The sequence below is a fragment of the Manacus candei genome, unplaced genomic scaffold, assembly GCF_025592945.1.
Source record: "Manacus candei isolate 608988 ecotype Guabito, Panama unplaced genomic scaffold, ASM2559294v1 h1tg000018l, whole genome shotgun sequence".
NCBI lineage: Eukaryota > Metazoa > Chordata > Aves > Passeriformes > Pipridae > Manacus > Manacus candei.
The window spans coordinates 1,125,499-1,151,958 of record NW_026138066.1 but is presented as its reverse complement, the minus strand read 5'-3'; the positions used below and the strand labels follow the sequence as shown (position 1 = coordinate 1,151,958).

Here is a 26,460-nt window from a genome sequence, read left to right as displayed (position 1 = left end):
GAACAGGACGTGGGAGAGCTTGAGGCATCTGCAATCTGTAAACACTCATGTCTGTTGAACTTTGATTGTGTGTGATTGTGTAGGGAGAAGGAACAAAGGCTTTATTTTTCTTTCATTGGCCTTAGTAATCTTTACACCTTTTTATAGGATTTTTAATGAAGTTTATAAAGAAAAAGTACATAGCTGGATAACGAGCAAACATAGGTTCTCCTTGCAGTTTCTGGTCCCTGTGTATTCCTGCAGGGTCTCCAGCCTTTTCACTGATGTTCAGCTATCAAAATTCAGCTGGGAAACATTGCCCACTTGTCTTTGCTCAGAAAGAGCAACGTTCAGGAAAACCATAAGCACTCTATGCCCTCCTGCACCTTCTGTCCATCCTAGACAGATGGGGAGAGTAGGCCGATCGCTGGCAGACCTGCCGTCTGGGCTCGGCGCTGGGCAGGACATCTTCCTGCAGTGCAAGAGTGTTTGCATTCATGCAAGAGGAGGAGTCGTCTAGTTTTGAGGAAGACTCTCAGGCTATCTTTAGCAGACAGACAACTGCCAGGTTGCACTTACAGAAACACTCTTCTAGTCTGACTTCAGTGTTGTTGAGGTCCTTGCTGCTTAGCTCACACTTTCATTTCTCTCCAGGAGATAACTCCTACAGCTGCTACATCAAGGCAGAAACCATCTACCTCTCCAAGTTAATGGTACCTATTTAACCCTTCTCACCTTGTTGAGTGAATATTATCCTTCTGGGTTGCTTAGAGAGCATTGTTGGCTTCCTGAGTACAATTTAACTGTATTTAGATATTGCTGTCATTTGCTTTTCCAGCCAGGACTAGGTGATTGGCTGTGGTTGCAGCCTAGGATTAAAGATGTTCTCCAGATGCTCAAACATTGTAGTTCAAATTATGCCTTCTGCCCTCTTACAGAGGCCTGATTCTTTGCCTCCACAACAGCAGGCTGTACTGTGAGTGTGCTAAAACAAGTAGTCAGCCTGCAGAGGTGACTGTTAACGTAGGATGGATTGTGTTTGTATCCTGAATGTCAGGAGTTTGGCAGTAATAACTATCAGTGATTAATTAGATGACACAAGCTATATGTGATAATACCAGTGTTTATCGGAGTTGTTTTACTTTTGAAGTTCACGCAAAATCAGAAAATGTGTCAATCAGCATTTCTGTAGTCCTTGTTTGCAGCAGTTAGTGTAAACACTGTTGTAGTCATATAGTTTCTGTTAAATAGTCATACAAGGAGCAGGGAGCTGGACTTGACAACCCTTTTGAGTCCCTTCCAATTGGATATTCTGTGATTCTATGTAACTTACAATTACCCTTCATTTTAGAAAAACAGAGAAAGACTTGCATTTGCAGTGTTCCAAATATATTTGTCATGTTCCTCACTCATCTCTTGTTTTGTAAGCGCTAGTTCTGAGCATTCATTGGTCAAGTGAGCAATTGACTCAGTTTATGACTCAGTTTATGCTTATGAAAAATTGGCCAGGAGACCACTTGCATTGCTGCTGACTTGAATGCCCACATACAGAACACAGTGATATAAATGACTGGTATAAATTTATCAATGGTCCTAGCCTGTTTTATCTAGTACTAATTTTGAAAGCAAATTAAAATCACAGAGTGTTGTCACCTTCCTTCCTTTAAAAGTAATATGGTTTTCTTTTCTGATATAATAGCCAGGATACTCCATATCATAAGTATGTATTGTCTATAAGAGAAGACAACTTGAGATTTCTTCAAAATAAGAACTTATTTCTGGATTTAATGACTCTAAGATTCTGAATAGCAGTTGACAATTCAACAACCTGGGATTTCAGTGCTGAAGTTCTTATGCAGGACAGAAGACATGAGCTGAAAGTGTAACAAGTTTTATTTTACATAATTATCCTCTGACTGTGTAGTCATCCACAGAAAATATATTTTGTGGGTAGGGCAAGGCTGGGTTTTATAAAGCAAACCTAATTGGGAATAGCAATAGTTTATATGAGCAGCATATGCATACAGAGGACAGAAAACAGCTGATGTTTTGTGAGTAAGAATTGGGAAAACTGAATTAGGAAAGAATACCAAAAGTAGAAAACAGTCAGAGAAGCAAAATCAATTTAAACATATGTATTTTGGGGTTTTTTTTAATATGCAAAGCAGCACAATGTTGGGAGTTGGGCAGCCCACCACTCTATTGTGGCATATTTTGGCACTGACTGCCTGGCTCAAGGTACTCCTTACCTAACTACAGGTAGCTGAATCTTGCTGGGGAAAGCCCAGGTCAGTCATCTAATAGCCAATGACAATCAAAGGATTTTACACGTACAAAAGCCACCATGCAGTGGTGTAAATAAGACAATTTACAGTCCATTTAAAAGAAGATGGTTTTTAGCCTCTAAATTGTGTAGATAAACATAGTTTAAATTATGAGGTAAAGGTGATTTGTATCACTGAATTTCTCCTGGGACTGCAAGAAATCTTTCTTATTATCAGTATCTAAGCACCAGGCTTAAGCACCAGGCAACAGCCTGTCGGTGAAAACCTCAGGATACTGCAAAAGAAGGCCTCCTGCTAATGCTTTAACTTGCAAGACTGTGTCCTCTCATCTCTACTCCGTGGTGGGAGCCCCAGGGAACATTTCCCCCTAGTTAGATATTGCTGTAAATAGTCTGTGCAAGTACATTAGCAAAATAGTAGACAGTCTGGGGCTGTATGGACACTGTGCAGTGTCTGTACAGCTTGGCATCTGGCAGGAGCTGTCCGTGCAATGGAGTGCTATGCTGTACTTGGAAGCACCACAGGTAGAAAGGCCTAAAGACACCTAGGACAAACTTACCTTTATTGGTTCATTTATCTTCTTTGACAAACTGAGGTATATAATGACTGATGTGTTTGTTGAGCACACTGTGGTGGTACTTTGGACTTTTTCCTACAGTTTTATTTCTTCAAATGCATCTCTCTTATGATGCTCTACAGGACCAGGTGATCCTGCCGGAAGACTGGAGAAAGCTCAGTTTCCACAAAACAATATATCACCATACCCTTGTTGTAAAGATAGCCACTCAGGGATTAAATGCATGGGCTTCAGTGTCTTAGGCCAGCCCCCGTTCAGTCAACTTTCATCCTTATTCAGGGCATCGGATGGCAATAACCAGGAAAGTCAGTTCCAGAAGATGGCTTATGGTCTGGTTTAGTAGTTTTCTCCATGTGTGTGCGTTTGTGCCTGTGGGCTGAAAAACAGTGAGACTTGGGCTTGCCTTCCATGTTTAATCCACTGATGTATATGTAGTTCCCTGTCTGTGTAAGGATCTCAGGACAAGAGGAAATGGCCTCAAGTTGCACCAGGGTTTGCCAAGCACTGGAACAGGCTGCCCAGGGGAGTGGTTGACTCACCATCCCTGGAGATATTTAAAAAAAATATGTAGATATGGCACTTAGGGACATGGTTCAGTGGTGGACTTGGCAGTGCCAGGGTAATGGTTGGACGTGGTGGTTGTGGAGGTCTTTTCCAACCAAAATGATTCTATGATTCTAAGAGTAGAGATAATGCACTGCACCTGTAGCAAGGGTCTTTATCCACCATTGTCCTAGGGCTCTCCTACACCTACCTTGCAAGAAGGAATGCTGCAAGGTCTCAAGGTTCTTCTTAGGTCATCCGTTTGTTTTCTTAGTAGGAGATTTAAGAAATAGCATCTCAAATCCACAAAAAGGGATTATTAACCATAGTAGTTGATAATGCAGCCTGTGTGTTAAAAACATATAGGTAAAGGGAGGCTGTTAAATGCTTGGAGAGAAACTAGCCTGACTTGTTTTGGTTTTGAACTTCTTAAAAGTAATGCATTGTAATATCATCGTCATTGCAAATATCAACAAGCAGTTGCTTTTGACTTCCTCTCACCTAACATTGACTCAGCACTGAGTTTAACACAAACCCTTATTTTACCCCCCATCATGTTAATTAGGTGCTATTTTGAGTTCAACAGGGGATGCAGTATTAACCCTTGTTGTGCTGTTATGTCTTTAAGCAGTTAACGTGACACCGAATCCCACAACACGGTTCACTCCATTATTAATGGCTTTCACTGCTAAACTATTTTTAGCCTTGTCAGAAAATACGTGAGAAAAAGAAAGGAATCCACTAGCAGATAAATGTAAATGCTTAAATAGGGCTTTCAATGCAGCAGTTTCTTACTGCTTTCGTTGTTGGCTGCTTGGAGTGTGTGTAGGGAAATGCCTCCGCATGACTGTATCCTAGCTGGTGTGTCTGCCTGAAAATTGGATGAGATGATCAGGCAGTGCTGGGGAAGTATGTTCTTTTTTTCTGTTAGGACAGGAAAAAAGTAGATAAGACTGAAATGATGAAGTTTCTACCTCTGATACTCACTTTCATGTGTAGCTGTCTTCTGGAAACTTAAAAACCTAATGGTGTCGGCCACTTAGGCCTTGTGAATTTACAACAGTCCTGAGCTGTAAAAAACACTGCTTTCCTCTTGTTTTCTGGTTACAGGCTTCAGGCAGTGTTGCATGTAGTTGACATGAGTTGGCCAACTGATTGTGGTGCTTGCTAAATAGGAGGCAGAAAGAGAAATTTGTAAGAGGAATGGCATTTGCCTTTTGGAGGAGCAGGGTTTAGTTGATGTTGCTAATGATAGAGATTTTTGCATTCATTGTCTCTGGCAAAATTTTATCTCTGCAGTTTTTATTAGTGGGAAGAATGGAAACAACAAATATGGTCGCTTCTGATCCTTCCAGACCATCTGTCCTCATAGCTCTTTGACCCTTTTGCGTCTTCTAGATGAACAAATTCTAGAAAGTAGTGGTAACTATGCATTTATAATTTATCAATATGACAGATGCTGTGAAACTGTTCAGACTTCATTCAAAATCTCCTGTTTCTAGAGCAGTTTTGGGTTTTGGGGGTTTTGTTTAGTTTGTTTGGGTTTTTTCCATGGTAGCCCATGAAGGTACTCAAAACCTTGAAGAAATTTGATTGGGTCTTTTACTATTAAATACCAAATTATATAAAGTGATTTATTTCCCATTTTTTCTCAACTTTATGACTATTGCTTTCAGAGATAGGTGTGTCTCTGTGCAGCAGCCTGAGTTGGATTTCATTAACTCCAAAAACAAATCTCTGCCTCACAGCCTTGCTTTCATACACAGCTAAGCTAAAAGTTGTGCACAAGTACTTGAAATGGAAAATAATAGCATACCTGGTCTGAGAAAAAAATAATATTTTTTCAAAATTTGGAGTTTAAGGTTAAGATGTTTTGGTTACTTTGTTTTTTATATCTTTTCTGGTCTGGATTCTGTTTCACAGTCCTTTTGCCTTTATAAACAGATAGAATTTAGGTATCTTGAAGCAAAGTTACTGAATGTTTTAGTTTTGCTATAGTTAAAAATAAGGACACTAATCTTGCTGCAGCTGATACATTAGTTGATATTGCCAAACCTGTGCAAAAAGCTTCAGGGCAAAAAAAAAGCAAAAGCTTTCTAGTGCCTGGCTCATTGGAGTATGCTGGGATTAAAGGCAAAATGTATAAATGTTCACAACAGATCTATGAAATCTATTGGCAAAATCTATTCTTAGTTTTTTATTGTCTAAAAAATGGAACAAACACATGGCCCTTCCCTCAAATTTATAACCTCATTTGAAGCCCAGTTGAATATTGTCTTTCTAGAGACCTCAGGAGGCTTTAGAACACACTGATATTTTAAAAGTTAAGTGTTTATCTTCAGGGGACACATATTAAGAGATAGGGAAAGCCTGCTGGATCATGTTCTTCATCACTGTGAATTTTCTTATGGTATTTGTGATTCTTTTCACATCACTTAAGCAACGAAGCCTCCATCAGCTGCCTAAGGAAAGCATCCCACGTTTCACTCGAGCTTTCTTCCCCAAGGCTCAGTGTCCATGCTCCCTCTCTCAGTTGGAACTCTCACTCTTACTTACATCCTGTGCAGGCAGATTGTACTACATCTCCTTTGAAAAACCTGAGCTGACCTTTGAGGAGATGATACTGTTGCTTCTGTGTGGAGTTTGTTTCTAGGCATTATCCCCTTTTCTTTTTCAGGCTGGCATAGGTAAAAAAAAAAAAACAGTTGGCCTTGGACATAAGAGAGAGGGTGAGTTCTCCTTTGATTTTCCAGCAGTATTTGCTAGAAGTGAAAACCTGTGCACTAGCTGTGATGTTCTCCTGTATTACCACCTTCTGGGAAGAGTGAACTCCTAGTGGCACTGAAGGGAGAAGAAGGAATGGCACTGTCAAATTAAATGACCTGCATTCCTTCTGACAGCAGGAATAACTGCTGCTGTTACCATTGCTGATTGTAATATAAATGTAACTTTTACTTGCGTGTTTTAAAGAGCATCAGAAGGATCAGGCATAAGGCCACGGCTCTGCAAAGAGAGACACTGGATTATGTATTATGTTAAATGTTGGTATTGTGCCAGGCACAGCAGAGTGTTGCCCTAGACTGAAAATGCGACTATGTTTATAGTAAATATTAATATCCAACAGTAATTGTCCCATTACTTTGAAAGTCAGACCCTTTACTGGGGGATTTGCTAATTGACAAACATGTTGTTCAGCTCTGCATTTCCATTAAGGAGACTGAACCAAGCTTCTTTCTCTGTGTCTTTGTCCTGAGATGAAGACTTGAAGTCATTGATCATCATAATAAATAAATAAAAAAAAAAGAAATTAGAGAAATAAGTTGGACTTTTATGCTTAATACCTAGTTTTAGGATTCCCTCCGTTCCTCCAAGCAAGATAATGAGGGATTGTCCATGCTGCTCATAGCCCATGTCTCTACACGATAGGAGAGGCAGGAGGCAAAGGGAGGGTGGCATGTCAAAGCTTGGCTTTGAGTTGCCAGTTTCTGCAGCCCCAGAACTGCCATCCCAACAGCCTGCCGGGGCATAAATGGGGTGTACTGGTACTCCCTGCCTTGGTCACATGAGACCACCTTGCGTGTGCCAGGGGCACGCTCCAGAGCACTGAGAAGTTAGTTTTAGGGTTAAAGAGAGGCATGATACTAGTCTGAAAATGGAAGTTCCCTTCCTTACTCTAACACACATCTCTGGTGATGGAGTGATGCCTGGGGCAAGTTGACTCTCTCCCAGTTTTTAAAGAACCATGGAAATACTAATTTCTCACCATCCTGTAATGTTTCATAGAATCACGGAGTGGTTTGGGTTGGAAAGGACCATAATGATCAACTAGTTTCAACCTCCTTTCCATGGGCAGGGAACCTTCCACTAGGTTGCTCAAAGCCCTATCCAGTCAGGCCTTGACCACTTTTAGGGACTGGGCAAGGATGTGATTTCCTCCCACAGATATTCTTTCAGGGAATTTAGAACACTTCTGCACTTTACTGATTAGAAAAAGTTTGCTTCATCTTTGCAAAATGACACTGAATCCACACCAGTGTCCTCTCATGGTGGTGTAAGACCTGTCAACCCTTCAGTGATGCACTTCTCAAGAGTTTTCATCGTGAATAAAAGGGGCAGTGATATTGACTGGATTGCTGAGACTGTGTGTGGATCTTGTTATACTAATTTCCTGTTGCACAAGCAATTTTGAACAGCTTGGAAATTTTCTTAATAAATCCTCCTTTGACAGAGAAATGCCCCTGTTCTCTGTAATGTTTTTCAATTCAGTTTTTATCTCCCATTCTGGTCCCAGGTTGATACCTCTTTACATTTATCAATTGAAGTAAGTGAAAGCTGATTTGATGGATTAGTCTCTGCTATTAGTGTAACCCGACTCCCCTCCAGTAAATGGGATAGCATAGGATATTTTTTTTCCTACCAGGAGATATAAAGTAGAATGAAAAGACAGCAAATTGTGCCTTATGCTGATCATATTCTATAAATCACATTTCTTACTCTTAACAGCTGTGAACCCCTTCATGTTCTGAGAGATGATTTCTGAAGACAGTTCTGGATGTCATGTGAGGGCAGGTTATGGCCCAAGTCCTGACTGTAGCTGAAGGAAGGTCACATTCTCCTCCAACACTGGTCTTGGCATACAAGAAAAAGATCACAACATTCATTTTTTTCCTTTCATTTCAGCAATGTCATAACATTTGTAGCTTTCCTGTTTTTGGGTGCCATCAGTGAGACTTCTCAAACCACACTGAAAAAAAGAAATTATAATTTAATAATTCATGTTGAGATAAAACAAAAACAATTCTTAGGATCAAGGAGATCCAAAATTTCATTGGACCAAAACCTGTTTTAGCATATGCCACAAATCTGTCTTGAACTCCAGTTGAGCCAGACTTCCACAGATCAAGCTTATTTTATTTTGGGGAGTTTGCAGAATTGGAGCAGTCTGGGCAGTATTTAATCATCTGTGATATCAACATGTAAAGCATTGTAATGACGTAAGGCCAAAAAGGCTCTTAGTTTGCAAAGCTCTGCAATGTAGTTGTAGTGAATTTTGTTACTGATCTTGGAAGGCAGAGAGTAGCTCAGTACCATGTAGCCCTCAGCACCAAAAGGTTCTCTTACTCTGTGAGAGGTTTTGACATTTCAATGTATTTTTCAAATGTATTTTGATTTCAAAATGAACTGAAGTAGACAAAAACATAAAAGTAACTACTGCTTATGGGAATTGCCACACTAAATTAAAGCAAACAAAGAGTAGGTGCAAGAATGTTTGCAGGACATTGCTCAAAAGGAAGATGGCTCTGGCTTCATTTACAAGGTGCAAATATTCTACTTTGTAACAAAAAATGTGTTTAATCGAAGTGTGACTTCCACTGGTAACTTCTGGTTTTGTTTTCAATATATGTTCAATGAGGCGACAAAAATTTTCCATGGGCAGAATTCAAATGTGCTGTTTTAAGGTCATGTGGTGGAAAAAGGCCTATTAAATATCATACAGAAAGGACCACTAGGCATCTTTGAAATTTTTGTGGGCACAGGAAGGGAGATAAAATTAGCATTTATTCATTGTTTATCTAGTTTTTCATATTTATTGCTAGCTCTAACAGTACTCTATTTCTTTTTTATTTTTTGAAAGTGCCAGTGTAGTTAGATTCTGTAGAAATGGTATTTTGGAGCAAATAGCAGAACTGCTGATGCCAAGTGCTTAAAAACTGAGACTGATCGAAAAAACTGCTTTCTTCATTTATCTTATGATTCTTGAGCCTTCAGATGCACTGAGATCCCATTTCACATTTTCTGTAGGAGAGCTAAAATCTTTGAAGTTTGGCATTGTTATTTTTCCTGCTGGCAGCTGATATGTTCATCTGATGACACCGATACAGACAGTGGGCCCTTTATCATCATTGTGGAATCCATTATAAAGTTATGAGAGCTGGAATGGTGTGTTGGAAGGATTACATTCCCCTGGTAGTGACTTTGCAAACCTTTAAGTGTCTGAGTGAAGATGATAATTCTGAATATCTGATTTGTGCTGAATTTTTTGTCTAGAATTTTCGGGGAAGAAAAGGATTAATCCATTCTGAGGGCAAGATTAAGGAAAATAGTTTGGTCTTCTCTGTTTGCTGAACCTTGACAGTAGGTTGGTGGGCTGCCAGGGCCTGGTCTCCTTTGATGAAAAAGAGCAAATCCTTTTTGTAATACACAATAAAAATGTTTTTTGTTCTTGAAAGGAAAAAAGGATGTAGCATGCAACTGTGACTGTTTTACTTCCTATCTAACAGGCTTGGGGAAGGGATTTGCCTCCCAGATTTGCCTTCAGACTCCCCTCTGCTCCAAAAGATGAATCCAGAAACACAAATATCTGTTTCACCCCTTATCCTTTGCTAGCCTATGTGTTAAGAAAGTCCCCATGTAGTGCTGGTAAGTTTTTATTCCTCTGAGGGCAGCTAGGCACGAGATGGTTTGCTCCCGAGAGATTTGCTCGATGTGCTGGTGTGCCCAGCCTGGAAGGGGGAGGACAAAGATATTTCCTTTTTTTTTGTGCAGGCAGTTAGCTCTAGACCACCAGCTTCGAATGCAAGAGGCAGAGGGATGGAAGTCTTAATTCCGGGAAAAGCTTGGAACAACTTAAGTAACAGCTCACAAGTACCAGGATTTCCCAAATATAAGACATAGGAGTTCAGGAAGCCAGACTACTCCCGCTCTTCAGAGAACTTTTTGTCTCCTTAGAAATTTGTGTAGAAAGACTGAATGTTTTCCAACTGGAAAACATATCAATTAAAGATGTACTTTGAATGTACTAAGTGCTATAAAAGTGCAAAGTTCTGTGCAAAATGAAACCAAAATTGATGAATATTATGACACTGTTATTTCTGTGTCTCATTTTCCCTCCTCTAAAATTGTAGCCTGTAATTTTCTAATGCATTTACAATAACTTTAGAAAAGCTTGAGAACTGTGGGATTCTATAATTCCACAGTAATGCCTTTGCAGAAATGCAGGGTACAGGGATTAGGAAGTGACATTATAAAATAAGAAAAACACAGTTGGAATGTTAGATGGATAGCAATGACAAATGCAATTTTCTTCATTCAGGTGAATGATGCAATAGTTTTTTTTAACAATTGTCCTTTTTTTCTGTATCCTTCAGCATCTATCAAAAGTACTGCTTTTGTGGTATGCTCTGACCACGTTCCGTGCAAGGGTAAGGAGAAATCCAGGACATATTTTTCAGTTCTGGGAAGCATGGCAGAGCATGGCAGGTCCTGCTCACCTAGGCAAAAGCATGTGGCTTTCCAACACAGGCTTTATCTTGCTGCTCCTGAGAGTGAGGATGGCAGTGAGAAGTGTAGGCAGCCAGAAGACAAGTGCATTCTAGGACATGGTTCTTCTGGAGGGATTCCTGAGAAGCCAGTGTATGTTCCCCCCAGCATGGTGAAGCTGTGCCAGCTTCAACATAAATGGTTAATGTGACTAGCTGGTGTGCCTTGCACTGCCTTTTTATTAACAGGGCAAGAGAGCAGTGGGGCACTGTAGAAGCTTCCTTGTTTCAGGATGTGATTTCTTGCTTCCTTCTTACCCAGCCTTTGATTTTCCTCTTTCTCCTCCTCTGAGAGGGCTGACAGTTCTCTTATGTTTCAGGTACACACTCCTTCTCTCATCTCCTGGCAAATGCGTGTTGCCATTCTCTCCCGTCTTTGATTGACCTTGGTCAAGCCTCCCTTTTCATTCCCATTCCTCCATTGCAGAGTCCCTGACTACCCATGGTACTCCCAGCTCTCTTCCCCTTATCTCCTGTGCAAAGAGTGATAATAGGTGCTTTTAAGCCTTTTCTCTGTGCCTGCTGTGTTGCCATGATTCAGTGCATGGTGATGTGGCTTTGTTGGAATCACAGCGGTCCCTCTGACTTGTGCTTGCTGAAACTCTCTTGGTAGTTAATGAGCAGCTCTGGGAGTCTGATCCTAGATGTGGCAGATGAATCTGGGAAAGAATGTGTAGTGTGAGCTGTTAACTGTCCCTTTTGTTTTTACCCTGCCTGATCCTTTAAATGAAGGTCTAGAATTGTGGAGCCCAGTGTTGGACTCTGGAGATTACTGAGTGGGCTTATTTATAAGTACGTTGGCAGGGGTCTTCATATCAAGAACTATTAAAAATAATGAGATACTGCAGCTTTTAATGGTTTAAGAGGTTCTCCTTGCATCTCAGTATGAGGCTGATCTGATGCAGCTATTTTCATTATAGTATCTAAGTGTTTTATTTTTCCGAGTACATCTTGTTCTGGCTCATTTCAGAAATCTGCTCTTAGCTCCAAGGTCTGCAATTGGTCTGCAATCTGTTGGCCTGTAATTAGTACCAATATTACAGTGCTGTTACTGCACTGGTCTGAACTGCTGGCTATTTTTAGATATGACATTGTTCAGGGTTTTGTTGCATAGCTTATTTCTCTCCTCATCAATCAGCAGGATGCAGAGTATAAAATAATTCTGTTTTTAGAACAATTAGTGCAGACTTATGTAGATACCACTTAGCCAGTATTTACACAAACATATCTTTAGATGGAGACCGTGGTCCAGTCCCAGCTGATGTCTGAGTTCTCTCAACTTATATCTTCTCTTAGAATAGTAACACTTTAGCCCTCTGGTGGCAGTAGTATTGTTGAGTCCCAGTTAATATTAATTTCTGCAGCTTGTGTATATAAGTGGCAGTTTCATGTTTCAGAGGTCTTCTTTGAATGCCCTTAGGTTTTATCCACAAAGAAAGCTGTTTTGTCTCTTTCTTTCTCAATACTGTCATTACAGGGAACTTGCTTTCTTCTACACCTCTAAATATACAAATCCACAGAGCCTGGTAAAGAAAAAAACAATGCAGCTATTGAAGATATAGTCCTTGATTTTGCAGGAGAAACTTTTATTACTTTAATATCCCAGAGAGCAGGCTGGTCTACTTAAAGATGCAGGTTGAATGAGAGGTAATTAAATCTTAATTAGAAACAGGAAGTTTCCATCTGTGATTTTAGAGTCTTAGAAAATACTTATATAAGAAAGAAAGGTATCAGAGCACAGAACTGGAAAAACAGAAATCAGGAGGCTACCTCCAACATGGTTGTTCTCTGCCCACGTATACTAAGCAAGTTACCACAAGGAAAGATAGAAATGGGATCAGAAAACAAATTGGAATTCACCCTAAAATAAAGCTATATCTGGGAAGAAATTTTCATAGAAAAAGAAATACTTGAAAGGTTTCATTTTGGAAAAATCCTGGGAGTGAAAGCATTCAGTTAATCAGTTATGATGCTGTAATCAATATTAATTATTCTTTATAATTTGATAGCATTCAGAGGTATCAACAATAAATGAGCATTTAATTTTTTCTGTGGAATCTGTTATTGTTTTACCTGTGGTGGCTTAAATTATTGCTTAAATTTCAGGAGTGTTAGGAAGCTTGATTCATTAATATGTTTAAAAAGCTTTGATGCTCTGCTAAAAGCATGGTATCAATATAAAAATAATGCCAGCACCTACATTTTAGCGTTGCTGATGAATCTCTACAACTTGTGTCCTTATGTATGTTTAGGCAATTGTGCACATTTTCAGTTTCAGATTTCAAGAATTTGTATATTACTTCAGTCTTTTGCCCTGTGCTTCGGAAGGAAGTTTATGTAAATCTGCATTTTTATAGAGTAGTGTTTTACGCTGTACTTACATTTCAAGTGAGAAAAATACATCCAGAGCAATGGGTGACTGGGGCTGAAACTGCTGCATACCTTGAGCAGATAGCATGTGGCAAACTGGGGGGCCAAGACTGTGACCCTACTGCCTGGAGGGTTGCCAGCAGCTTTCCCTGCAGAAGACATAAGTCCATTCCATGGATGGAGAGAAGGTGTTTTGACCCTTTCGTCGAGGCTCTGCATCCAACTGTCAGAAGAAAGAAGACCTCATGACTGCTGTGGCTGAACATTGCAATGTTCAATCATAAAAGCCAAATGTGTTCTGGTGAAAATGGAGACAGGGGATTCCTGAGCATCTCTAGTTGTAGCAATCACAGTCTCACTTCTCACCCAGAGAAGGAACTACTGCTAACAGAACAGAAACATATATGAGGCCAGTTTTCCTCTCTGATTACTGAGCTATCTGCCCAGGATATCTCCGCAGGAAAGCAGAAGAGAAACCCTCCTACAAGACTTGGTTAACAACTAAATTGAGGTGTAGGGACTTTTTAAAGGACTCTTTAGGGAAATAAATAACTTTTTATTAACCTTGCCAGGAAATACTGCTGAAGATCATCAGCTTTTTTTAGCATTTAATTTCTAAATTACATACATGTGTAATTTCTAGGTGACAATGGTCTTTTTCAGTAATGAATGTAACTTCTTATTTGCTCCATTGCACAACCTGCTTGTCTTAAGTGTGCTGAATCTACCGTCTTCTTTCCAAACTTGTGGAAGTCATGTACCCCAGACAGCTGAGATATTCCCAAGCTGGTTAGAGTTTGTATCAGCCATAGTGTAGCCAGCAGGACTAGGGAAGTGATTGTCCCCCTGTACTCGGCACTGGTGAGGCTGCATCTTGAATCCTGTGTCCAGTTCTGGGCTCCTCAATGTGAGAAAAACATTGGGGTGCTGGAGCATGTCCAGAGAAGGGCAACGGAGCTGATGAAGGGTCTGGAGCACAAGTCTTATGAGCACAAGTGTACTTATGAGGAGTGGCTGAGGGAGCTGGGACTGTTCAGCCTGGAGAAGAGGAGGCTCAGGGGGGACCTTATCACTCTCTACAACTGCCTGAAAGGAGGTTGTAGCCAGGTGGGGGTGAGTCTCTTCTCCCAAATAACAAGCAATAGGCTAAGAGCAAATGTCCTCAAGTTGCACTGGGGAGGTTTAGATTGGATATTACAAAACAATTTCTTCACCAAAAGGGTTGTCAAGCACTGGAACAGGCTGCCTGAGGAAATACCTGGTGGTCTTTAGAAGACATGTAAATGTGGCACTTTGGGACATGATTTAGTGGTGCACTTGGCAGTCTTAGTTTAAAGTTGGACTTCATGATATTAAAGTTCTTTTCCAACCTAAATTATTCTGTAATTCTGTGATACAGTGAGTGTGTTTGTTCCCTTTCATCTCCTTGTGTGAGTGTTTGCGGGGGGGGGGGGGAACGGGCAAAAGGACTAGGAGGACTTCACAGGTACCACATGTGTATCCCCTCCTTCCTCTTGCTGCCCCATGTCCTCTGCTTCTCCCTGCACTAGAAGGTGCATAGGGCAGACACCTCTCCTGCCCCATTCCTGCTGTGGCTCTGCCTTGAGCATTCAAAGTAATTTTATGCAGATCTTGCATTTTGGGGTCTTGGTCAGTTTGCCATCTTTGGACATCAGAAACTCACAAGAAAGTGTGGTATATGAGGAAACGAGAGTGTCCCAGAGTGTTTGAGAAAATGAAAGGCTGCTGACTCCTGTTGGGGTCCCCTGGGCTCCAGGATTGAATAATGTGTACTGCCATTCACTCTACCTTTCTTCTATGACAAAATATAGTTTGAGGATTAATATGATGCAGGGAGACAATTTCAACTGCTTCTAATTTCCTTACTAGGAGCCCATCTGTCTAGCTGCCAGGATGTGATACAGTTGTATTACTAGTTGCATTGACTCACACTCTCTTTTTCTAATGATGCATAGAGATCTATTACCCATATGTTGTTTCCAGTGAGTGTATCTGCCTTTCATACATTCTCTCCTGAGGGATTCTTGGGAAATGAATGGGACTCTTGCAAACAGACTCTCTACTAATCTGTGAAAACATGCTTAGGAGGGAGCTGGGAAATTGTTTCCCTTCCCTTATGGTCCTGTGTGATATATGTGCATGAGTTCTCTCTGAATAGGTTTTCATTTCTTTTTTGATTTCTTCATTAAAAAGTGTGTCACACATATCTTCTTCCTATTTCTTATGTCTAATATGCAGCTGAGCAAGTCTTTCAAAATCATGTCAAGACTGGAAAATAGAGAAGAGTGTGTTGACTCATTCTCAGTGCAGATGAAAAAGGCTTGGGAAAAATATCATGAATATGCTTGTCCCCTTTACCTGGCGGCAGTGGCTGCACCCATGGGCCACTGAGGCCTCAGTTAAACTCTGAGATATGGCAAAGAATCAGCATCTACTCATTTATGTGCTTATTTTATTTTGTTCATTTACTACCATTTGCTGTTATTTCAACATTAGAGGTGTTTGCGATGAATTGTATTCTGAGTTGCTCCATAGTTGTTCCACTAAGGACTAAGCAACGTACAACAAGCAGTGTCAACAGAGCATATCACTTCAGTCTTATATTCTATGTTTTGCTTTCTTACTGAAGGATCTTGACTCTTTTTTTAGGTTCTTAAAATACTGATGTTAACCCTGAGTGGACTAGGATCTGCATGGTGAGACAGAAACCCATATTGCCACAGGCCATATTGCCACAGACAAAATGTAAATGTGCTCCAGCTCATTGGTTTTATTGTTCAAGAAAGCCAAGTGGCTGGATCTACTGGACCATTTACTTGCAGTGGCCAGACCAGGATGGTGTGTGATGGGATCCAGATATGGTGTTTGTCAGTGAGGCTGCTCATCATACTCACAGAGCCTTAGGTCTTCTGGCTTCAATAACATGCTGATTGCTAGATTAGAAAAAGACCTCATTGCATTTGTTACTTTTAGTAGGTTTGTTTTGACTGGACACATTGACATAATAGCAAGTAACAGGATTTTCTATACAGACATGGAGAGTTAGCATTCTTTATCTTAGATTCACTTGGCTAAAGCAGAATCGTACCACAGAACCTACCTTTTGCAGTATGTTGGACTTTGAGTATTTATTCATTCTTATGTATATGAAACTTATATGTTAATATATCCTCTCTTATTCTGAGAAAATATTTTAAAATGCTTAGTTCTTCCCTGATTTCATTTCCCCAGTGTTCCTACCATGACAAAATCAAAGAATAAATTTCACTGGCAGTGTTGTGGCTCTGCTTGTGGTTCTGTGTGCTTTCCAGTCAACACCCTTGTAAGAGGTGACATGACACTCAATTTGGTCTATTTTAAAAGAACTGAATTACAGTCGGAGGCATGCACAGCATGTCAATAAATAACGTTGCTCTCTGCAGATATTTCTGGGGTTTGGTTTACTTGGTTTTTACTGGGTTTGGATTTTTTTTCCATAGTTATTACTTGTACTTAACGAAGGAAGCAGACTACTTAAAGGCACATAGGAGTTACCAATTTCACTAGTAGTAGTGAAACTGTCTCTAGTTATAATCACAGCCAAGTGCATCAGAGGAAAGTATAGTAGTATAGTAGCATATGGTGTGCTTCATAACTTGTCTCCACAAAAATAGCCTTCATAATCTCTTCTGTCTGCACTCTTTCCCTCCTCCAATGCCGAGGATGTACTTTTTAACATTAATTTCAAATTTTCTATTTACAAGTTGCATTGTTGTTCCTGAGTTGTTCTCATACAAAATCATTTGTGTCCTGCTCGTTTCCTCGTAACCCTGCAGGGTAGGTCCTGACCATCTGGGCAGGCTTCAGGTGGCAGATGATTCCCAGGGAAACATGACAGATATGGCATGTCCAAGAGATGTCTGTGAAGGGAGATGAAATGTCCTTAAGAAATAATGAAACCCTTCAAGAAAGCTGAGAATAAACAGATTCGGGAATTAACCTTGCATAGCGAAGATACCAGGTAAGAAATTGGGCAGGATGGTAACTTCTTTGTGAATTTATATTCTCAGGATATAATTCTGTCAAATGACAATAGGATGTGTCTCAGGTTGAGTGCAAATACCTTTGCTGCCTGTTATTCTGTGGGAAATCCACCAACCTCTGGTGAACACTTTCTTGCCAGCTTATGTTCACTACTCCTCACTGCATTAACTGTGAGTCAGGAGTTCACAGCACAGCACTGACATTTCACATCACCCAAGTGAACCTAACAGAATTTAGGGTGATTGATCTCATCCAGACCATTTAACAGCTGAACGTGAAGGCTGTGAGCTTTGTTTCCTCCGTCTGTCAGGTCTCTCTTTACACAGATGTCAATAGGTGTCAGCAATGTATTAAAACATGTGCCATGCAGGAGGGCACCTCTGCAAGAGGTGAGCCTGGCCACACTGTAGAGGCTGTGCACTTCAACTAGTCCAGCTAGGAGAAAAAAACCAAATGCGGTGGGATCAGGTATTTTTGTAGATTCTTGTAAATAAACTGAGTTGCATCAAAATCCCACTTCCTTGAATGCCAGAGGAGTCAGTCAGTAAGCCAGGGCAGTTTCCTTGCTCACATCCCAAACACTTGGGACAACAGGTGAACTCCCCAGGGCTTCCTCTGAAAGTTGCTTCTGTCACCTCCTGCTGCAATTGTTCAGCTGTGCTTAAGGTTTCTTGATGTATGGCTGGAGAGATGCAAGCCATCACTCTCTCATGCTGAGCTGTCACTCATACAAGTGTTTGTGACCAAAGCCATTCTCCGCAGAGCTTTGCCATTCAGGGTTCGACAGCTTTTGTCCCTCCCCAGTCTGTGAGGGAAGGAGGGATGAATAAATACATGTCTGTCAACGAACATCTGTCAGGGATGGTTTAGCTAGCTGGTCTCCAAGGGAGCACTGTGTCACTTTAACTCCTTCACATTTCTGTGAATTTTGGATTTTCTCAGTTTTCTTGTAGTCCTTTTGGGAGACTAACTACTTGCCCATAAAGGGATGTGATACTACTCTCCCCACACTGGTTTTGCGGAAGGTGTTTAAGTTTCCTCTGAATTTATCTGGAAGATTGAACACTTCCAGCCATAAATGCGTTACACTAATTGCTTTACAAATACCTGACTGTATTAGTTTCAATCAAAACTTTTCAGATTATCAATTGGTAAAAAGAAAGATAAATTTTATCGATTTCTTATCATCGTTATGGAAGCACTACTCTGGAAACATGAAAAGTATGTGCATCTGTCAAGAGTTTCACTTTTATTAGGAAGGTTGAGTATCATCTGTTAAAACAGGAGATTTGTGAAGTAGACCCTCATTAGAAATTCAAAAGTATTCGCTGAGAGGTTAAATGAATTGAGGCACACTATGTATTTCCCTTTCTCCCCTTCCTCCCCCCAGACAGGTGTATCCTATAGATGAATCCGTTTAGGAATGTTTTATAATAGAACTGTGGCTTACAGTGTCTTAAATAACTCTTTTTTCCTAAATACACAAGCAACTGTTTCCATCTTTGACAAAGGTGTTTTCTAGTGTCTGTTATGGTGTTGCTAAAACAAGCTATTATCATTTAAATGGCCTTAAAAGAGGCAGTTTGTATAATGACTGGAGAGCAAGAAAACCAAAACATTGTGCCTTTACTACATACCCCAGACACATTCGTATTATTTAAAGAAATTTCAAGGACCTAGTTAGATTTGGCGTCTTTTAATTAGAAGCTTAACACTGAGCTGTACTCATGCCACAGTTAACTTGGACTCTTACTAATGAATTCCCTAAATACATTTTTATGCAAGTTGTTGCTACCCAGTTGCTGGAAGCAGGGGAGTGCTGGGGAACTAGACAAGCAGTTGCAAAAATGTCTGGGACTAATTGCCTCTTAGGGCTTGACCTCGTCAACTGCTTGGTTTTCGTCAGCTCCAGTGATTTATTTTTCACAGAATCAGAGCCAGAAAATATGAAAGCAGTCTAGTAGGTTTGCTTTTGAAAAGCACTGTCTGTTGGTCATTTTCAGGCAGTGCTGAGGCAATGGTATCTTTGGGATGCTGTAGAGAGAGTCCAGTTCCTGGCTTAGTTGAACTTTGTGACTTGAGTGAGTTGTTTCTGCCAAGACAGTCCACAATATTAATTAATTTTTAGCTACATTAGAGTTTGGGACCAGGATATACAACTTCTTTGATAAAGCATTTAGCTGTATTACATTTTCTCTGCCAACTTTTGTACTTAGCAGCCATGAGTCAAACCTTCCTAAGTAATGAGATTAAAAACAGTAGCTTTTTTCTCTTTGTCTTCTGTTTTATGAGGAGTCAGGTGACACTCATGACAGTTTTTAGCTTTTATTTGTAATCACAAATTTACACTATTAAAAAATATGGAAGCTGAGAATCTCACTGGGTTTTATCATTCCAGGACTGGGAGCTTTGAGAAATACTATTTGTCAGGAAATTGGAATAAAATCATGACAGTTGACAGAGCTGTGATGGGACAATAGAACCCTCCCTTGGTTCTGCATGCAAGCCTGCAAGAAGGCTTATGCACCTCTCTCAGTGATATCAAGGGATCAAATTTGTCGAGGGATCGGGGTCTCCTGACACAAAAACACAAGAGGACACAAGCCAGGAATGACTGACAAGTAAATGACACTAAGGAAACTTGTGGGATCACCACAAGCATCATCCCCTTGGAAAGGTTATGTGGGATCCCAGCCACTGCCTGCCCTTACTGTCTCTGTTGGCTAGCTGTATGTGAATGGGGACTTGAGGAATCTACCTACTTCTCAGCTGTACAGAATCCCTGTCAAAAACTGATTACTTAGCTCATGTGCAGCTGTACTGTAGAGACAGCTGGTCCTCACATTCCTCTTCTGAGCTATGTGCCATGAGTACTCTTAGTCCTGGTGTAAGAAAGGTCATGGTCTGACCTAACCTTTGTCTGTGACAGTGGTGCAGTGTTTGTCTGCCTTCCAAGAAAACAGAAGGAAGTAGTATCCGAATGTCTTCTCTGGAAGTGAGCATAGGGATTTACTTGTTCTTCACAGAGAAATGTGCAGTGTTAGGAAAACAGTGTTTACAAGACAGAGCTCCAGACGGCATTCAGAGGTGTTTTTCAACTTGTTGAAGTGACTGCAGTCTGAGGTACTGGGACACAAGAATAAATCCTAAAATTAACAATAGTGGTTTTTAGTTGCACATTCTGACCCTCTCAAGATTTCCTAGCTGCCTACAATAAGGAATTAAAACCAAATAGGTGCTGTTAACATTGTATAGTTCTGATACAATGGCCAAAGAGGAGAGTGATTGGAGAAAATGTCAAGAGCAAAATTACTCTTTCATTCCACAGAACAAAAGTAGAAAGTTATCTTCTTTCTAAATTTTCATGTTTGCATCACATCTGAAATTGATATTTCCTAACATGATTTAAATAGGCTATGAATACACTTCTCTGGTTTAAAAAAACTGATTATTTTATCCCAAGGAAGATCTGTGCATCATGACACGTGTTTCAGAAGCTGCTTGTGTTCTGCTGAAAAGTCATTAGACTAAGAATGAGGAATGGCATATGCTAGAAACTCAGCAGTGTAATTATATGCAAGAACTCTGCTTCAGCCTTTGATGCTAAACTACAGTCTAGATTCAGTTCTTGAGGCTCCTGACAGTTTTATCTTATGAGTTACTTAACCTGACACACTGCTGAACCTCTTCTCTGTAGTATAATACTGTGCTGTGTGCTCCCACCCTGTGGGAACTGTGAAGGCAGTTGCCAAAAGAGCACGTGTGAGATAAAACCGTTTCCTTTCAGTATTGGTATTACACTCTCACTTCCTTTTTTGGATATGTACAAGTGGAAAGTGTCAGCGTTGCGTGCAGAGCTCAAATATACTCTCTTCAATCAATCAAGCTAAGACTTGGTGACATGTACTAAAAAACACACCCCAACCACCAAGTATCTGTTAGTTTAGCCATTTTGGTTATGATATACATGTGCTCTTTGGTCTACCAGGCATGTGGAGTCCACAAGCTGTGTTCTGGAACTGGGGGAAGTTGAGAAATGAGCATTAGAGCAACATGTGTTGACTCTTTAGAAAGTTTGATTTCCCCAACCCTGATGACACTTTCGTTTGTATCAACTCTTTCGCTTATGCACAATGTATTTGCTGTTCCTACGACTCTCCATCAACACTGCATGCTAACAGCCAGCTACTGTGTGGCACTTATGGAAGTGGGTCAGCCAGAGGGAAGGATGTCAAGGAGAGGAGGCACAAACCACACTTGACATGCAAAGAGGGCTCAAAACAAAGAGGCTGGTCATTGTCTTCTCTTGCTTCTGTTCTGTCCGATGTGTCTGCTGAGATGCGTAAGAAATTACCTTTTTTTTTTTTTTTTCCTTGAAGCTCCTATAGGGGTAGAGCAATGAAAGCTTTAATACTACCAAGGAACTGAGAAGATCTGGAGCTGTGCTGAGATTTGCAGCAGGTATCATATTTAGTATATGCCTAGAAGATTTATTGTGGTGGATTGTCTGTGCTTCATATTAGACCCAGTGGGAATCCTTGGATAAGAGAATTGGATTTCAAAAGATTAAAGAAATTCAGAGGGAAAAGGAGAGAATTGGACTAAACAATGGAAGATCTATCAGGCTGAAGAAAGCCAGCTTTTCCTCAAAAAATTAGGTATCTATAGGTAAATTGAGGAATCCTATACCACACCTGTTATAGGTAACTGTTTATTTTTGATGTTATATCTGACATGGATTGTTTTGAAAGGATCTGGCATAGTTGTCTCTGTATTCTCTAAGTTTTGCTCAAAATTAGGTATAGCCAATGGCATTTGTGTAACTGTTTGTTTTCCTTGAAAAAATGGGGCATTTCTCCTTGTGGATTTGATTTGTTCATGTAGAGTGCAAGCCAACCGTCCCTGAGGCTAGCTATTTTGCTAGAATGGTGAATGCTATGGCTTTCATCAAATGAAGATGTTGGAAAAACTGGAATACTATGTTCAGGCAAAGGATGCTGTTCCTCTGTCTCCACACCTAATTTGAAGAATTCAGGAAGTTGGTAAGCTGGTGACAACAGACATTTCTGCAATGCAGATTCACTTGTGACTAGAATAATTCATGTCTAAGCATGCCATGGTGATCTACATCAGACAGATGCTTTACAAGTGTGTCAAAGTCTTCTTTAGCAGGTGACACTGGGCCGCTCCAGTGGTAAATCTTCCTCCTGTACAGACAACCCCCAGCATGTGGCACAAAAGTAGAAGATGGCCAGTGGGTCCATGGGTGTGAGGTCCCTGGGGAAACAATCTAGAAGAGGCTGAAGGCAAGTTTAGCTGCTGTGGGACCCCTTGTAGCAGCCATTTGGCTGCTTCTGAAGAGTGGATCAGATAGGACTGACAGAGGTAATCTTTCAGCTCCCCACAGATCTGCAGCTGTATTTGCATTTCTTTGGGGGGTGGTTCAGGTAAAGGAAACCCCGTTGTTTATGTGGGAGTTTTGACATCTGAGTGAGGAACCTTACAAGTGTTCTTTGCTCTTTGACTGCTTTGGAGATTCCAGCCTTCTGCAGATCAGCTAAAATATGTCAGTCTGTTCTGCCTATTTATTTCTGCCTTTCCTCATCCCTGGGAAGGATTTTTTTACCAGACAGGAACCTAAGTCACAGACTCAAAGACTTTTAGATGAATTTTGTCATTGACTCATCACATGCCCATTGATAATCCATCTGCAAATAAGATAATTGTCTGTAATTTGGGGTTTCTCATGTAAAGACCTCAATTTCCACTGCTAAAAGATGAGACTAATACAAATAACACAAGGATATTGTGTAGAATATTTAACTGTATCTAACTATTGAAGAGCTCTTTGCAGGTGTAGAGTGCTTTTTAATGGGTAATTAGCATTATTTAACTGTACTTCCAGCCATAAAATGTCCCAAATGAAACCAAATGAAGCTTTTATTCTAACCTGTACATAGAGAATAATTTTCCAGCCATGACTGCATGTAACTGGCCGTGTGCTCTCATCTGACCCACTTATTAACTCTTGACAATGAATTGAGTTCAGTCTCATCTGTCTCAGTAGCTCAGATGTTCCTAGACTTCATCCTGAAAACCACTGCACACAGTTAATGTAGTAAATCCCCACAGTAACAGAGCAATTGTCCCATATCAAGACGTTGAGGGTTGAGAGCCCTACTCAGTAAGCAGGGATGAAATTTAAAACCCAGTATATGCCATATTCAGCAGGAAGGTTTTTAGACTGATGGAAAGGGACTAGATTGATTGACTGCTCAGGCACTAGCTCACCTGTTGCAGATATCACAGAGATGCAGAGAGCCTTTCTCCAAAGAAGGTACCTGCTTTGTCAGTTCAGATATACCCCAGAGTGGCATGTGCTTCATCTGCATATATCAAGACACAGAGAACTAGGATAACACAGGATTTTCTTTCTTCTTGATTTCACTGGCTGGAAACAAGTTCCTTATTCATTTACTAAGAACAAGTGTCAAAGCAGGCTGTGGAAAGTAGCACAAAAATGCTGATCATTATAATTTCACTGTGATGTTTATCACTGCATTTCAAGAAGTGATTTCTTTTGAGAGACAATTTCATGCCTTGCTAATTCCTAATGCATCCTGTTGCTACCTTCAATTGTATTTTAGCAGATACCTCCACAAAATCTTTCTCAGTTCCCAAATTTTAAAATATTCGATATACTCCAGCATGACTGTCATTAGCCTTTAGAATCTATCAATCTCCTATGTTGCCTTTTAAATTTATTTTTCTAAAAATCGTTGATTACCTGTAGCAACGTGTGATTGATGATACTTCTGCAGCCTGGCAGAACCCAGTTACGTGGTTCAGCAAACGTTCACTTTTTGAGGAGTCACATTGGGAACACCTTATCTCAGAAGTAGTTTTTGGCATTTTCCCATTTCTTCCTCTTTAATGTGCTTAGGTGTTTCAGCGTTCCTTGTGGTGTGCTGAAATCCTGTCTCTATACACTCAAATTCCAGCTCCAACTTTCCCTGCCCAAAGCTTGGCACAGAGCAGGCTGTCATTACTTCTTTCATCCTTCTACCAGGTTTTTTTTCATTTCAGCCTGAGTATCTCCTGTCTCATGTTTCTGCCATGGGATGTATGTTTTGGAGTAAACAAGATTTGTTTTTATTTCTCCAAGATAAATTACCTGTAAAAAGAGTAATCATTGCTTGAAAAAGCTAATTGCACTTAGTCAGTCTAAAACACAGCAGTTAGTGTGTCTCATTTCAGAGCTGGAGGCATATGTCTGAGCCCCTTGCTCTGCTCAAAGGCTGCTCCTAGTGAGCACTGCTGGGAAAGGGTATCTACTCTGTCAGGAACAGCCAAGAAAAGGTACAGGACACAGTACTAACCCCATCCTAGTGAACTCTTGTGCTTTGAGCTATAGAAAGGAGCACATTTGCTGTGCAATCTGAATTGGGTTTGGGCCAGGAAAATAAAAAGGAATCAATCGGATGTGCCTGAAGCTAAATGAGTAATTTATTTAGCAGTGTGAAGTTTGTATTAATGTGAAAGCAGGAATGGTGCATGTGTGTCAGACAGCGAGAGGGAAAGGAAAGAAAACTTCACAGTTATTGGTAAACACATGGTTAAAAACCTGTATGTTCAGATCTGATGCTAGTCAAACTTCTTAGTAGTTCTGAATGATGCTGACTGGAAAGCTGGTGGTTAGTGCTGCTAGATGTACACTTAAATCCAATAAAAGAATTTCTTTGTCCACACATGAAAACATATCTGTGTAAATCCTCTCATCCCTTCCTGCCTACCTTGCCCAGCTTGAACTTCTGAGCAGGAGGAATCAGGAAAGGACACTGTGTTGGATTTACGGTTAATTTTGACCATGCACATATGATGTAATTATATGTCATGCCAGACAATAGCTGTATTATGTCACCCTGATTAAAGAATGGACTGTTGTATCAGTAAGCTACTGCCTATCATGATGCGAATCTGCACAATGCTGTTAATTTGGCAGACTTTTAAGCTAAAGAATTATAACCTCTTTCCTCTTGATGACTTTATTAAATCCAGATTGATCTTTCATCCAAGACATCAAGGAATCTGCCAGCAGCTTAGCAATTAATGAGAATAATGACCTGCTGTAAAACAAACAGCAGTGAATTAAAAGTACAGGTCATGTCTGCGTTTGCCAGCAAGATACAGATAACTTTATTTCAGCTGTTCTTAATTCTCTTCTTTAAAAAAAGGCATAGAGAATCTGTTAATTGCAATTGAACTCAGGTTTCTATTTGAGTGCTCAAAAATGTTGGCTCACAAATAGGGACAGCTTGTGGTGTAGCTGCTAAGTCTGCTGTAGCAATTCTGGCCCTAAGCCTTTCACTGTGTTCTTCGAAGATTTCTGCCCCTGCTGCTAGGATTGCTTGACTAAAGCAGTTGCAGCTGCTTAAATCATAGCTGGATGCACTGGAAAAGACCAGAACTGATGCCAGTTTACGTTATTATGCCAGAGTGATATAGCATCTTCTTCATTAGGAGCTGACCCAGTCCTGTAAAGAGGGAGACTGACATCTAAAATGGTCAGATTGTTGGAACAGAAAATTATTTTAAGCTTTCTTAAGCTCATCTGTATCTACTAATGAGTCAGAGTTTTAATTCCCAATGAATTAAACAAATCAACTCTGAGATAGTTTTGTACTTAAGCATTTAAGGGCTAAATTCTTAAAAATGCTCAAGTTACTTTGATGGTAGGATAGAAGTTCCTGAATCACTTAGACTTTGCAGTGTTGTACCTAAAACAAATGGTACAACAAATCCTTTAAAAAAATGGTACAACTCAAACGCTATCTGTAAAAAATGTTATGTCAAAAAATGTGCATGCTCAGAGTGAATGTACTGTTTCTGCTTCACATTTATAATCAAAAGGGGTTTATTTTAAAGGTTAAATGCTTTACATTTTTGGACAAACATGGAAGTGAAACTGTGTTATATTTTACCAAAATTTTACAGCATTTCTACTTTCCTTTCATGTCAACACAGGCCACATTGGTCAGATTTTATCTGCATAAAATATAAGAAACATCCCTATTACAGTACCAGGGAAGATGAATGGAAGTGTAATTTAAATCAAAGGCAAAACTCTTGATTAGTTTAGTGAACTTAGACTTTTCCTAGTGTGTTTAAGAACATATTAGTTCTTTGTTAAAAAATTCTCATTCTTTCCCTTAGGATAAAATGCCAAAATCTCTTAAGTATGAGAGCCAAAATTCACTGTACTAGTATAAGCCTCTAAACACCATTGGAGACATTACCGCTTGAACAATGTGGGTTTATTTGCTTGGATTATTCAGCATGTGAA

General features: G+C 40.1%; 2 protein-coding genes across 5 annotated transcripts in view; both read left to right on the top strand.

The window, feature by feature from the left end:
* Nucleotides 1-26,460, top strand: part of CEP83 (centrosomal protein 83) — a 193,935-nt gene that overhangs the window by 67,031 nt on the left and 100,444 nt on the right. Inside the window, exon 1 of one of the 2 annotated variants that reach the window (XM_051784041.1) lies at nucleotides 3,823-3,829. The exons of the other annotated variant lie outside the window; for it this stretch is intronic. The gene's annotated coding sequence lies outside the window, so the exon portion shown is untranslated. Of the gene's footprint in view, nucleotides 1-3,822; nucleotides 3,830-26,460 lie in introns of those variants that run through there. 2 annotated transcript variants of the gene reach the window in all.
* Nucleotides 1-26,460, top strand: part of TMCC3 (transmembrane and coiled-coil domain family 3) — a 159,059-nt gene that overhangs the window by 62,571 nt on the left and 70,028 nt on the right. The gene's annotated exons all lie outside the window — the stretch shown is intronic.